General features: G+C 46.1%; 1 protein-coding gene across 1 annotated transcript in view; it reads right to left on the bottom strand.

The window, feature by feature from the left end:
- Positions 1-13,779, bottom strand: part of para (sodium voltage-gated channel paralytic) — a 229,289-nt gene extending 215,510 nt beyond the window's left edge. Inside the window, exon 1 of the mRNA XM_070531852.1 lies at positions 13,146-13,779. The gene's annotated coding sequence lies outside the window, so the exon portion shown is untranslated. The remainder of the gene's footprint in view (positions 1-13,145) is intronic.
- Between the last annotated feature and the right edge of the window lie 1,592 nt (positions 13,780-15,371).

The raw sequence follows: 15,371 nt of genomic DNA on the forward strand, positions 1-15,371 counted from the left end.
ATCAGGTGCCTCGTGGGCGCCTTTGTCGGCACTTTCATTGCCAGCAATGTTACAGTGCCCGGATAGCCCCCGAAATTCTTTGTCGTGCCTCCGTCCACCGCTTGATTGTAGTGTAATCATATCTCTGCTTCCAATTGTTCATGTAGGCTGTGGCCACATAGAGGAGAAACCACTTCTGAAAGCACAGGTCATCGGAGTTTAGATGGTCGCCTCTAATGAGATACATGCCTTATTCATAAGACAGCAAACGCATCCGCTCGGTCGACGATAACGACACTGGAAAAGACCAAGAAACATATCTGACAAAACTAGTTTTGAAACGAGTTTAAACACCCTCGCAGCAAGCAGGCATTATGATTCAGTGATAACCGCTGTTTTATTTGCATTTCCGCGAAGAGAAATGGGGTTGTCTTCAGTTGCTAAAGACGGCAAAAAAAAAAAGAACAAAGGACTGGTTGTTGAGAAACGCGAAAGGGGCGACTACCGCTTGCTTAGAAGGTATTGATCGCAATACCATGTTTCCCGTGCGAGCGCAGGACAAATATTATCTTGTCGAAAGTTTCACAACTGGACTTCAGAGGCTTTGACGACCGTTCTTTCCCATCCTCGCGCACTTAAAACATCATCATCATCAAAAACAAAAACAACCACATGGAACTGATGAAGGCGACACAACGACCCTCATTTAAGAAATAGTCTGCGCTAAGCATTGCATTATTTGCCTAAAGTCAAAAGGATACGCCAAGAAACATTAGCAGGTATCCTTGGCAATATGTTTCGACAGTCACAATTATAATGAACACTATTTCAGGTAAATAAAACAACAACGGTGAAATTGATGAACCGATGCTTATCTCGCTAGTCCAAGTTTACGAGGTCCAGCGTAATCAACGTATTGAGGACGCTGTATTAACGGGATGACTCCAAATAAATGTGAACCGTCAGAGCTATATAAAAGGAAAAACAGCATAAGCGTTACAAGCGCGAGGCATGGGTGTGCTTTGCTGAATAGGAATCGAGATTCAAATGAACGCTGAGCTCGCATTTCTATAGTTTAGGTCCTAGCAATATTGCGGCTTACTAGTGTTACCCTAAATAAAGGAGGGGGCATTTACTGGCACTACATTATAGAAGCAAGATACTTGAAGATAGTAATATACTCGAACATTTTTGACATCATTCCTGAGGTTCTATATGTGACACTTTTTTAGATCGGCGACATCATTAAGCAACAGATGTTTAGATGTTTGACGTCTCACCATTCAGTTATACACTATAAGCCACTTGTGTGCAAAAATAAAAATAAAAATAAATAATAAACATTCAAATTACGGCATACATAAATATTTATGCTGCTTTGTGAAAAGAATGTAGAGGCGAACGAAGGCTTACAAAAAGAACTTTATTATTGCAGGTCACTAATTACTCTCAGGGAGCCGACATGCATTACGTTTAACATAAAACAAATATACGCATAATGATTTTAACAGATGAATGCTTCATTAAACACAGTAACCTTAAATGAGACACGAACTGGCAGTGCGATATGGCAGCACTATACGGCAGTACACAGATGGCAGCACGATATGTACGACGCCTTGCTGAAATTTGCATGCGAGAAGTACTTGTTTCCTTTATTTAGAAACAAAAACAGACAGACAGACTGACTGACTGACTGACTGACTGACTGACTGACTGACTGACTGACTGACTGACTGACTGACTAACTAACTAACTAACTAACTAACTAACTAACTAACTAACTAACTAACTAACTAACTAACTAACTAACTAACTAACTAACTAACTAACCAGCTAACTAACTAACTAACTAACTAACTAACTAACTAACTAACTAACTAACTAACTAACTAACTAACTAACTAACTAACTAACTAACTAACTAACTAACTAACTAACTAACTAACTAACTAACTAACTAACTAACTAACTAACTAACTAACTAACTAACTAACTAACTAACTAACTAACTAACTAACTAACTAACTAACTAACTAACTAACTAACTAACTAACTAACGAACTAGTTAGCTAACTAACTAGCAAACAAACAAACTTCCAATTGTATTTGCTGGGTGGTGAACAATCAGGCACGGCCGGGAAATAAACCTGGTCTTCCCATAACTTAAATAAACGGCTGTACTGGCGCTTTATAATGGCGCTGCACCACTTACCGCTAGGTAATCTGCTACGCATATGCTATACTGATTTCAACAGTCAATTGCGCCAGTGCTGCGCTTGACATCTCACACAAAATCTATCAAAACCTCTGCAGACTCCGATCAGAGGTTTTGGTTTTACGATTACATATTTACGTCTGAGGATACAATGATAACCGAACAACCTTTATAAAGAAATCGCTGTCACAATTCGTAGTTAATCTGGCAAAAAGAACAAGAAACAAACACAAGACAAACATAAACACCGAACTGTTTCTTAATATCTTATTGTGAAGCTAATATACATATCTTGAATAACCGAATAAACAAATTCTGTGGAAAAGTTCTGTGGAAATCTGGAAGAGTTGTTTTATAAAAGACTAAAGACATGACGGCGCACAAATCGAAACACAACAAAACAGCCGCCTACCAAATATTTAAATTCACTCTTTGCCAATGCTCTTTGCCAGTGCCCGGTGCACAGTGGGCAGAGACAATCGCTTCCTGTCGTGCTGAACCAGTTGGAAGACCAGCCTCTGTCTGAAGAAACAATTTTGAAACATCTACGCATCTTAACATCGCATCAGAAGGCTGTGCAAGCGCAGTAGCGCTTACAGTATCGACCGGCCTCCGTGAACGCCTGAGATTGGAACGCCTTTCTTTTGTTACTTTTTTTCTTCTTCTTTTTCATCTTTTTTTCTTAATTTCTCCCCTCTCGCTCTTTGTCGTCTTTACAACCCCTCTGTCCCCCGCCCGAGTGCAGGGTAGCAAACCGGAAATTCGCCTTTGGTTAACTTCTGCCTTTCCTCTCTCGTGTGGATGACGCTGGCCGATCGGCCCACGATGGGGCCCATATTATACCGATACCACTGTCAAGAACAAATGCAGCCACAAGTTTTCGTCCCTCGCACGCGAGCTTACGCAAACTCCGTGGAACACCGGTGAATTCACGAACGCACGTCTTCACAGATTGGATCCACGTTTGCAACTCCGTCTTCCACCAGGGTTACCACGAGCGGAAGCAACACTTCTGGGCTGCCTGTGGCTGAGCGTGGCATTCACGAACTCCTATTCCTTCCGCATTGGAATGGCCGACAGCCCCTAGTTGCGACACCTGCAGCTACGAGGAGACGATCGCGCACCTCCTCCGTGACTGTTCCCGTTACAATGTGCCAAGAAAAGTGCTCGTGACCGCGCTCGAAAATCTGGACAGTCGCCTCTTCACAGAAGAAAAAGTTGTAGGGCACTGTTCCAGACGTGTTTCGGCACTCAAGGCCTTAAGGGCCTTGCTGAAGTTTTTAAGAGCTTGTGAATTGTGCGACCACCTTTGACTGTTGTAGCGCGTAGTATCGCGTTACTGTGTGAATTTTTTTCGTTTTTTTCTCTTCTTTCTTCTCTCATTCCCTTTCCCCCTTTCTGAAGCACAAGTTAGCTAGCCGGTACTTACACTGGCTAACCTCCCTGTCTTTCCTTCCCTTTTCTCTCTCTCTCTCTTTCCTATTTCAAAATTTGTTATTAAGCAGCGCCAGCTTCGTTACCGTGGTGATTTATTACAGCGAAGCTGTCTATTGCTAGGATTCCGGGATTTTTTTTTCGCGTCCTTGACGTCCACAGGAAACCCATTGGGCCGATGCCGGTGACAGTCCTGGGCCAGGAGCAATGGCTCATACCTCCGTAAGGATGAGGTGGGAAGCGAACGTACAGTACAGCTTTCGTTTCAATACAAAACACGCAAATAAAAACAGCCGTCGGAGAGGTTAGGCCTTTCTGTCCTGACTTGGGAGCGGCCCGCTGCGTGCTAGTGCACGTTCCGATGGACCTCAATATAGTTTTCCATTCCATTCCATTCCATTCCATTCCATTCTATTCAAACAACATGATTAACGACGAGGCGCGCGCACTTCCGCGTTGATCAACGTACGTTGCCGCCAATCCCTCGCCGGTTGTCGTTGTCAAAGACTTCAACGTAGACATCTCAAAACCGGAAACAAAGCAGTGGTTCACCCCCTTCATGGAAGATTTTGGCCTCGGTTACTTCAACGATCAGATTCGACCAATTACGGGTGATGCATCGATTTAACTTAGCCAGAAACATTTATTAAATAATAACGGAAAAATCTGTTTGTATCGTAGCGAACAGAAAGCAGTAATTACAGAAGTAATTTCAGAGTAATAAATAAAATAAAGGTTTTGTAAACTGAATTTAAACATGTGTTCCTGTCATGTATCACTTTGAGGATCAATGTGCGTAATGTGCGCACCTCATAGGATCTGTGTTTGACAAATTTAGGTGCAACATATCTACAGCTTCGCTGACCAACCATCTTCACAGGAGCGGATTGGCGGAGATTTCAGTAGTGTCTCGACCTCTACGGGCTTGTCTTGAACACTGCTTCACTATAATTAGTTCACTTAGGTTTCCTAGTAGCGAGTGTATGTTTAATTACCAGATTAAGCAGGCCTGAGTGTTTTGTTCTCGTGTAGTTGTGAAGAAACACATACTAAATTAGACATAGTGGCAGGGTAACTCTACACCCAAGTTGAAATACCAAGGTTTGAGTTCTAAGCTGCGGCATGGATTGCCGGGGTTTTGACTTCTCGGCCGAAAGAGAGAGAGCAATAATTGAAATATGTTTCTCTCTCTCTGGGCCAAAAGAAATGCAACAGCCAGATGGCAACGTCTCCGTCAATGTTAATATATCCACAGTTGTGAAATATATGTTTGATATACATGTTGAGCACATGTGCCAAACAGCGCGACTAATACTTGTGTTTGTTTTCTGCAAACTAATCGTAATGACTGATGTGCACTTTCGCAATCTGTGCTTTCCAAAAATAGTTTCTACTGGCCCTACCCAGTGATATCGCCACTCGCGACATAAAAATGATTGACAAATTCTATTGTTTGTTTGCTTATTGGTTGGTTGGTTGGTTTGTGATGCGAACAAAGTGAAGTTATTCCTAAGGTATACTTGGACTTGTGTCAACACTTAAGATAGGCACCCTTTCTCTGTACAAATTAATTAAATTAAGTTGTATTAACTTAAATTATAGGGTTTGCGTGCCAAAAGCCCCATCTGATGACGTGTGACACGTTGTAGTGAGGGACTCCTTAATAAAGTGAACCATCTGGGGTTATTTAACGTGCATTTTTCTAAGTGCATGGGTGTTTTCCCATTTTCCCCCCAGCGAAATGCGGCCGGCGTGACTGGTATTTGATCCCGTGGCCTCGTGCTTATATCAGATTGAGAGAGAGAGAGAGAGAGAGAGTATGGCAAAGGAAAGACAGGGAGATTAACCAGAGATTATCTCCTGTTGGATACCTTGTACCGGGGTGGGGCAAAGGGATCCGATAGGCGAGAGAGAAAAAAAAGGGAATGAAAAAATGAACGTCCACACACACACATACACACAATACAGAACTGCTTCTGTGGGCATTGTCACGCTGTCTGCGAAGGCGTTCCTAGTGTTACACAGTGTCACCGTCCCAATCTACGTCACACACTGTACAGTCACAATTCGTCACAAAGTCCGGTGTCTCTTAAATAACACAACAGTGCCTTCATAGCGGCTCGCGCTGATGTTCGCGTAGGCCAGTTTCCAATGATGTTGTTTTCCTTTTATTGGGCGCTTGTTCAGTTGGTCTAGGGTGGCTGAGAGGGCTGCTCCTTGTCGGTTGAAAGGAGGACACTCACAAAGAATTTGCTCGATTGTTTCGTTGCATCCGCAGAAGTCACAGAGTGGGCTGTTGGCCATTCTGATGAGAAATGAGTACGCATTTGAATATGTTACTACAAGCCATAGATGGACTAGGAGGGTGCAGTTACGTGGTGTAAGGTACCGCGGAATAAGGAGCTGTACATCAGGGTCCAGGGTATGAAGGCGTGCACTTGTGAATTCGGATGAATTCCATTGAGCTATTGTTAGGTCACGCGCAATCGCGGAAAGTTTTTTAGCTGTGTAGGCTCTCGAAAGAGGAATGGCAACGCAGTTGACGCCGCCATGGGCAGATTGGGCAGCTGCGTCCGCTCGATCATTGCCATGTATGCCACAGTGACTGGGCAACCGCTGATATATCGTGTCCTTCGTCAACTATGCGATGGTGGACTTCTCTGATCTCTGCGACGAGCTGCTCATGTGACCCATGACGCAGTGCTAACAGTACATTTGTGTTTGAAGCAGCCCAACACTAAGCAACCACGGCGGGTAAACTGCGACTTTGTAGCTTCGTGCTCTTGGGGGGACGGCGCTATTCCTCTTCCCTATTATTTCTCTCCTGTACCAGTTATACACGAAATACCGTGAAAAAATTGAAGCAGAGTACTTTCCATTTCCCATGTTATATTCAGCAGAACTAAAGAAATAATCGATGATAATAACATAGGAAGGGAAGAGAAAAGTAGAAGGCAGGGAGGTTAACCAGAATAACGTCCGGTTGGCTACCCTACACCGGGGGAATGGGAAAGGGGAAAACAAAGATCACAGGGAGAGAGAGGAGGGAAGGAAAAAAGGAAATTGCGGCGAGTTCGCTGGTGCGTGTGGTCTTACAGAAATTCCATTAAAAGTCACAGATGGTCGCACAAACCCGTCGTCCTTAAGAAACACAAAAGCGCCTTCACCGCTTATGGGCCGACGGGCGATGGGGGCGGTGTTCCAGCAGCACTCGCACAGAAAGTGGCCGATTGTCCAGTTTTTGGAAAGCTTTGACAAGTTCTTGCCTCTCTGGGGCATATATAACATATAATAACATAAGTAATCAAATGAAAGAATGGCAGTGAAACTAAGTAACGATGAAGCCACTACGGATTTTGTATAGACTTGTTTGCACAGCATTTTGCAATTGTTGCAGCATTGAATTTGTTGTTGCCCCCTTTTCTGCGAGCAAAAATTCCACGTTTCGTGGCTAATACAGAAGAAGCAGCGGAAGAAGTGGCTGGGTGGTCGGTGGTGGCCGCTCCGCGAGCGGTCCGCTGCGAAAGCTTTCCAAGATCAATTGTTCCGAGCTCATGGCGTATTGATTGGCCCCTCGACTTCCCCTCGATACGGCGTGTTGACGTCTGAAACGCGCGGTCTCATTGTGGGGCGCGTCGGGACGTCGGATGTGAGTCGCGCGTCTTCGAGCGAAGACGACCCCGCCTCGAGCCGAGCCATTCACAGCGCCGCTGTCGGTATGCGACGCAGTATGCCGAGGTGCGGCCGCTCGTACTCGTAGATACGCTCGTCTTTTACTTCTGTTGATCGCCCGGTCCGTGTTGATGGCGCAGGTTTCAATAAATGCGAGCGTTTTCTCACTGTTGCGCGGGCCAGCAAGTGTTATGGAACTACATTATTGCTGTAAAGAATCAGCTTCTCTCGTGTCGCCTCTTTATTCTTTCAGAAGATTCGGCGCTGTAGAGACTGCAACCCATTTGTTGTCAACAATTGCAATTTCATAACAGCAAATCAATTTCGACTGTTCTTTCTTTAACCGATACCTTTCGACAATACGCTTGATGTCTAAAAGACGCGTCAGCAAAACAGACTTGTCCTCTGCAAACATGTCTGCACAACAGCATTGATTTTAAGAGACTTGATGATGACGGTTTTTTGGTTTCTCCAGACGCGTCTGCGCGACACCTTTGTGTTTTACGGACGCATCTTCACAACAGCTTCGATATTTATTGACTGGAATTAGACGGCTTGGACAGCAAAGTTGCACTGCACGTGCATCGGAAGCGCTTTGTGGCCGGGCGGAATAAGTAGCAACGGGTACCTTCCCACTGCTGTTCTGTGCGACCATTGTATCGTGTTTACACGGGCAGTCATTCCAGGCACTCGATACGGCAATGGTGAGGGAGCGGGTGGCGAATGCAAACGCTTCTCTGCGTCCTCTCGTCATCAGGCACCCTTGTTCAAATGGGTTGTCAGTATAGTGAAGGACGGTGGCACTCGTACGTTTTCCTTATGACTGTTCAAACGTACAGCGTCTGATGACCCACCGTTAGGCTCGTCCGGTAACGGAGAGAGCATCGAGGAAAGGGTTGGTCTCGGTTATTTGTTGGACTGTCCTCATGAGGCAAAAGCTCGCCACGGGTTTGTCGTTATTTCGCGAGGTGGGTGACATCGCTGGCGTTATTCACTCGCAAGACATGCAACTGTATTGGTCCCTTGTTTTCGACATTCATGGCTCTAGAGTCTCCTTAGCTAATTCGACTTACTGTTGCGCAAAGTAAAAAAAAAGAAGAACTAAAAAGAAAGAAAAGAAAGAAAAGAAGAGAAAACAGAAGAAAAAGGAAGGAGATAGAGAGAGCGCTCTTTCTGTCTCCTTATTTTTTCTTCGTGTTTTCTTCTTGTTTGCGCACAGTACGTCAGATTAGCTATGCACCAACTCACACAACGTAGTACTCTGCTAAGTCTTAGACGATGCACATTGTGGCTTCACGTTGCAGTTTTATTCAATGTCCGACTATCATCCCCACCGGACAATTACGCCAGGGACTAATCGCGCATAGTTTACTAAATGCTCACACTTCTGCCTACAGTCGTGATTGATGTCTGAATTATGTACACGTTCGGAATGTGCGTTTCGCCATATTGATTTCATTTAAGGCTGTCTTGTTGGGCACGAAAAGATTGTCATGTATAATCCCGGCGCACCTAAAAGTAAATGTTATTTTTTTTTCCACTTTGGCAGTCTTATTTACGATGATGTCATCACTCAGAATGCCTGCGCTAGCCAAAGCAATATAGGATGAAGTCAAATTTTCCCAAATGAAGCATTTGGGCGTTGTTAGTAAATCTCTATCAGGTTCGCAACATTGTGGTCATCTCAGCAATGAAATTTTGTGAAAACGTGGGGCCGCGTCGACAAATGTTAATTAAACATCAAAGTATTTTTGAGAAGTGACGTTTACTAGAAGAAGGAAATGCGCTATAGTATGTTTGCCACTCGCGGCGCATTCGCATGCACAACAGGATTTTCTCTCATTCCTTAAACGATGGCCATTTTCTACAGGTAAAATACGGGAACTCAACCACGCTGTTTGTGGGCGCGAAAGCCTCTGAAGGTTGACTGGCCGGTGTTGTCGCCTTTGGTCACGTGCGATTTTATTCGTCGGTGTATGTGTTAACAGAACATTCTGTTTCCCCGTCTCATCTTTCTATTAGCTTCTCATCCTTCCATTAAACATATCTGGTACAGGAAGAGGCTCCTTTCTCTCTCCATGAAAACATAAATTCTTCCCTTTTTAAGTATTCCGTAGCAAACGAGACCTTTTTATTGTTAACCTTCCTACCTCTAATGCTTCATATATTATGTTTCTCTGAGGAATAACATTCATTTTTTAAATTATTTACCTGAATAAATATAAAACCATGACGATGTCACACAAAAACAGTGCTACCAGCTGTCAGTAGCACAAAATAGACTGTATCTTCTGAATTGTTGAGTAACGCTGTAACCAGATTGCTTATGAGACACGACAGGTTGAACACGTTGAACTTCTGAAGTTTCTAAATCGTCAAGTGGCAGCAGTTTCTAGTCTTTCTTTCATATCGAGTGAGAAAATTTAGCTTCATCTGCCGATTTTAATATTGAAGTGGTTCAGCTGTAATGTCATTCGTTGGACACGATACTCATAGTTGGCTTGAAAACATTTTCTGCCAAATTTTAAAAACCTTTTTTCTGCACTTCATAGAGTAAGCTTCGGAGTTGCCCTACATGAGTGTTCCATTTATTCTCACCTGGGAGGCGAACCAAGTTCAGGGAATATTTTAAGGAGCATTCTTCATTAGGTAAAGCGTTTAAGTACAAAGACACATATCAACAACAACAAAAAAAGAAAAAAGGTATTAATCAACTCATAAGGACATAAACAAGACGAGTATGAAGCTTAGTGCAAGTTGCTTCTTGACGCATTGACGCCTGCGTGACGTCTACGACATCAGCGGTAACATAACGCTCAGCTTACTTGCAAAGACGAACGTGTTGCAAGATATCCAGAAAGCACGAAAGCAGTGCAAACGAATGGCATCGCTGGGACGTTCTACGCATCTAATTTCAGGCCCGAACTGGTTAGCGATAGTTGGCACTTGCCTTCTGGGAAAATAGTTTACATTACAAAATTGATATGATTACGAGAAGTATCTTTAGAGAAGCAATAATTCAATAGACCAATTACAGTATATAGTTATCGCGAACGAACATTTTCACCTCGCCGGCTGATTTCTCGGCTTGTGATTTTCTGTATAGGTGCAAAGTTATGAACGAATGCGGTACATTATCGTCTTACGTTAACGACGCCTACTCCATCTAATTTAGTTGCAATAACAAATACAAAATAAAAGGAATTTAAGTTACGGGGTGTTACGTGGCAAAACCACTTTCTGATTATGATCCACGCCGTTGTAGAGGACTCCGGAAATTTGGACCACCTGGGGTTCTTTAACGTGTACCTAAATCTCAGTACAAGGGCGTTTTCACATTTCGCTTCCATCGAAAAGCGCCCGCCGTGGCCGGGATTTGATCCCGCGACCTCGTGCTCAGCAGCCTAACACCATATCCACTGAGAAACCACGGTGGGTAAAATAAAGGTTATGACGTAAAGTAAGAACACAATGTAAAGGAAACGCAAAGCTAGGTGTCAGAACAGGCACACACACAAAGAAAAAATACAAAGACCAACAAGAAGAAAGCATCTTGAACGAAAATTTAAAGCAGGTAGGAGTATAGCGTACGCACATATACACAGAAGACAGGTAAAATGTAATGCACATCACTCGGTGACGAGAAAATAATGCATTATGGTGGATGGACACACAACACCACGGGAAAGCCGTTACCTATGAAGCACATCACTGGGCTTTGTCATCTTCAAGTAAGTGTGTCCTGCATAAATCCGTGCGGACAAATTGCGAATAAGAAAAATGGCAAATGAAATAAACAATATGCATAAAGAAATAACGCTGACAGATGTTACGCATTTGTCTAGCGATTAAAATAGGCAAAAACTTCAGTACTTTCTTTCTATTAGTCATAAATGCAAGCCTCCCCTAAACCAAATTCACTGGTTGCGAAACAACCGCTGACGCACAAGGGCGTGTCCCAGCCAGTTGCCTTGCGTCTACGCTGCAGTGAGCACACCAACGAAAAAAAAAAAAAGAGAAGGAACGGCTGTTCCGAGCTCGATTTCCTAAGCACACTTGAAGGCTCCGCTGTTACTTACGCGTTTTATTTGTTTGATGGGTACTCGACACAACAGGCGTCTCAACATATAAGCACTCGTACCGTGAGAGCTTTCTTTTTTTTGCCTTTTTTTTGTCGATAAGTACACGAGCGGCAAATATATGGCGTATGTATGGTTGCTCGTAGCTGCTAACGTATCACGGTGAAAGTTCAATACTAACATTAAGCAACCACACAATGTCCTCGTATCCTTTCGATGCCACAATGACAGTAGGGGGTGTGATTCTAGCTTATCGACAGGCTGATTCTTTCACTCAAACAGGAGGACAGTCAATCTCCTGCGCTTTGGCAATAAGTCGCAGCTATTACGGCATAAGCAACGTCGCTTTGTTATAAATACGAGTTACCATTGAGCAGATATACAAAATACGCCAACACATCACGGCAACGAAACCCTCAATGCAGACATTAATTGCTTCTAAATATGAAAGTATGGGTGGCTACGATATTGTAGAAGAGAATAATAAGCGCTTTTAAAAATTGCACGATAGGATTTGGGTTTTTTGTTTGAAGGTTCACGTTTCAAAACACCGGCGTCCACGGCCACCGTTAATACGCCGAGACGCTCAGTGTAGATCAATGAAACAGCGAGTGGGTTTGACACTGTGACCTTTCCCTCGCATAGGCGATCTGATCTAGGCACATGCTGTCTTGCGAGGCGGCAAACTGATTGTGACGTGTCCTGATCACAGAGTAGAACAGTCTCGAGATAATCCTACCCGAAGTGACCTCTGGCTAGGCCTCTACACCCGTACATGTAGGTGTTTCCAAGAGCCATTACGTGGATACAGAGACGTACACCGCGAGGAGTGGGTGGGCACTCGTACCTCCTGCTTTCAGCACCACAACATGCTAGTCGAAATACCGGTACTTTTCTTTTTCATGTAATTCTATTCGCAGCCGTAAACAGCGACTCTGCTATCCAAAACAAACCCGTACTCGATTGTGCACCACTTGGTCGTCCAGGCGTCACGGTAAGCTAAACATTTCGAGACCGGGCTCAACTGCTTTATCGATCCTTTCATATCCATTCTTGGGACTTAAAATTGGTGTCTGCAGCCGCGGCTGGACAGAGAAGCAGCTGAGAACACCGGGACCCCCGGGAAGGCACTGCGCATATTTGGACAACCGCTTAGGCCTAGTGTCGGCGCACGTCCCGTCCCGAAAGTGGGTCACCGGCATTGGCAGCGCTCTTCGCACGACCTGCTCTGCCCTTCGAGCGCAGAAAAGGGTCTCGCCAGCGCCGGACTGAGGGCGAAAGCTTTGACCGGCGCTGCGACACGGGCCGTGTAAGGACGCGTTTACATGGGCGTCTCCCGTCGGCTTATAGGTACGGAGCTCGCGGGTGCGTGTAGCCGTCGTGCGAGGTAGGTGTGTATATGTGTGCACTGGCTGTGGAAGGAATGACGCTGCACTCGGGTGTTTCTGTGTGCGACGACTGGCTCGGCGGTGGCTCGCGCGTCGCCTTTCCGTGCATGCTTCTTTCTCCGGTATAGTGGCCGGATGACCGCGAGTCGCGTGCGAGAACTGTCCGGAACGGGAAACGGTCGTGGGCCGTTGGCTTTAGGCCTAGTGGCGCCCTTGCCCCTTTGCCCCCTCCCCTCTGCCCCGCGTCTCCAACAAGCCAGGTCGCGGGGCATCGGTGGCCCGAGTCCCGGCCCGCATAACAGCGTGGGGCCGTGGCTGCGGCTGGCGTCGGCTGCGGGGGCGAGAGAGGGGTTTGCCCCAAGCGGGTCGGCTCACCTTGGAGAAGTGTCTGCAGCTAGAAGCTCGTCTTGATTCCGGGCCGTGGGTGTTCCGAAGGGAAGCATCATAACGCGGCGGTGGGCGGCTCGCACAGCGCGCAGGGCTGGCCCACTAGGCTGCTGCTGCTGCACACGCCGCCGGGGCGCGGGCGCATGTTCTCGGCCGCGGGTGGGCCTTCGCCGCAGCTGCTGCAGGCCTAGCGCGGAGGGCGGGCGCCCCTAGGCCGGCTCGTTCACGCGGTGACGCACGGGGGGCAACCTCCATTTACAGAGCATCGTCCCCGGGCTGCCACCATTGGAGCGCGGACGGCGGCGGCGACACCGTTGCTGAGGAGGCTGCTGCGCCGAAGCTCCGTCGGGGACCCGCTGCTGGACCGCGCGGCAACGCTATGCCACTCTGCGGCCACACGACCCGGGATTCCTCCCAAAGAAACAAGAACTGCTCGTGCGCTGCTGTTGGTCGTCGCCTACTTCCCGGGGGCGGCGCAGTGCCACGGTCGCATCCTCGGCGCCGGCGGCGGTATATTCCGTGCGGGTTTCCTTCTTGGTTTCGGCGGCGGCCCGTTCTTGGGCGGTTCGTGACGCGAGCCCGCTGCTGCAGCTGCAGCCCTGCTTCGATCCAGGCTTGTCCTGCTGCCTGGGCGAGTCGCTGTTCCTTCGATCGGCGCCACTCCCCCCCGGGGCCGCTTGGACCTGCGGTGCCACCCCCTCTTTCCCTGGCCCCATCCTTCCCCAAAACTCGTCTCCCTCTTTTTGTGCCGGCGGCGCCATCTAGGGAACGAAGTAGGGACCGGAACTCAGACGGCTCTCGGCGTGTCTCGTTGAGGATGAGAAAGCCCGCGAGACATAGCTTTTTGTGACATTGATTCTGGAATAAAAGGGAAAGGGTGCGCAGGTTTTTGGGGTTCTTTAGGGAGGTGCCGGAAGTACAGGAACTGCGCAGACGCGAAGGAAGTGGGGATAGGGGCGCCGGTTCAGCGCAAATGTGGGTCATTCTTCGCCTCCTTTGTTTCGCCCTCGTCTTCGAGTCGTGCGCTGTCAAATGTATCGGGTATCGGGGCTGCTCTTGCTGCACGCTTGCGGGCATCGCCAGAGGTTCACACACCACGCGTACGTTATGTTCTGGTCGCGAGTTGCTGGGGCCGAATTTAGTAGAGCATATGCAAAAAGCGGGTCTCGTTTGCTTATAGTAGTTACACATATTGGAGATAATCTGGAATGGGCAAAATTTTTAGACCGTGTTGGAGAGAATATAACATATCCTTAAGCCAACGTATTGCTAGCGGCGATGGACGTCGGTAACTGTGAGATAATTACTGACGACTGATAACTACCTAAACATAGTTAAGCTTTCAGTTCTTTACAGAACCTTTTGCTCTTAGCTGAGTCGAAGATTTTCGACTGGGATTGTTTCTGAACCTATTATTCGCAAATCCAATGCAGTTGACAGCAAATTTGCGTATTGATACTATCAAACTGAAGCTAGTATCAAGGTTCGTATCAGTGTGCATGTTTAAAGCACAGGCAGCCTCGATATGTGGAACTGCAACATAATTTGTAAACAACTATTATATAAACAGATAATTAGTGTACAGTGTCGACAACCATTGGAAACTGGAGAATTAACCTTGTAGATTTTACGGACTCCAATATGAGTGTGGCTATGAAAGCATTAATACGCTTCCGTTATTTGCAATAAACCTGTCGGTAAAGATTCTAAAAGCAAAATGCAGAGAGAGGAGCTTGATACTTTGTGAAACCAAGCAAATGAGCGCCAATAAGGCAATCACTTATTCTGCAACAGTCGTTTGGAATGAGGCGTAGAATATTGTTATGTCTAGGGCCAAACTGTATGCAGGAATAACAAGCTATGTTGTGTCGAGGTGTGTCGTCTATAGTAATGTGGCATTTTTGCTCGATACTGTTTGATTGCACGCAAAGCTCGTTCTCCACAGCAAGGCATCATGAATTCTGGTGTGTAGCACATCCACTAACTAACAGCGACTTACAATTGGTTCTTTATACAGAGATAGTAAATTGGTCGTTAATCGTACAATGCAAATCCGGAGCATACGTTGCAATATACGTTAAACGAAGGTTTATAGAACCGGATAAAGAAATCTTATGCAACTAAATGCGATGCGTACAACTCAGAGTTTATTTTAGGCCTACGCAACGTGTAATGCTATGCTGTATTTAGGAATATGCACATCACTGGCCAAGC

This window comes from Dermacentor albipictus, chromosome 1, assembly GCF_038994185.2.
Source record: "Dermacentor albipictus isolate Rhodes 1998 colony chromosome 1, USDA_Dalb.pri_finalv2, whole genome shotgun sequence".
Taxonomy (NCBI): Eukaryota; Metazoa; Arthropoda; class Arachnida; order Ixodida; family Ixodidae; genus Dermacentor; species Dermacentor albipictus.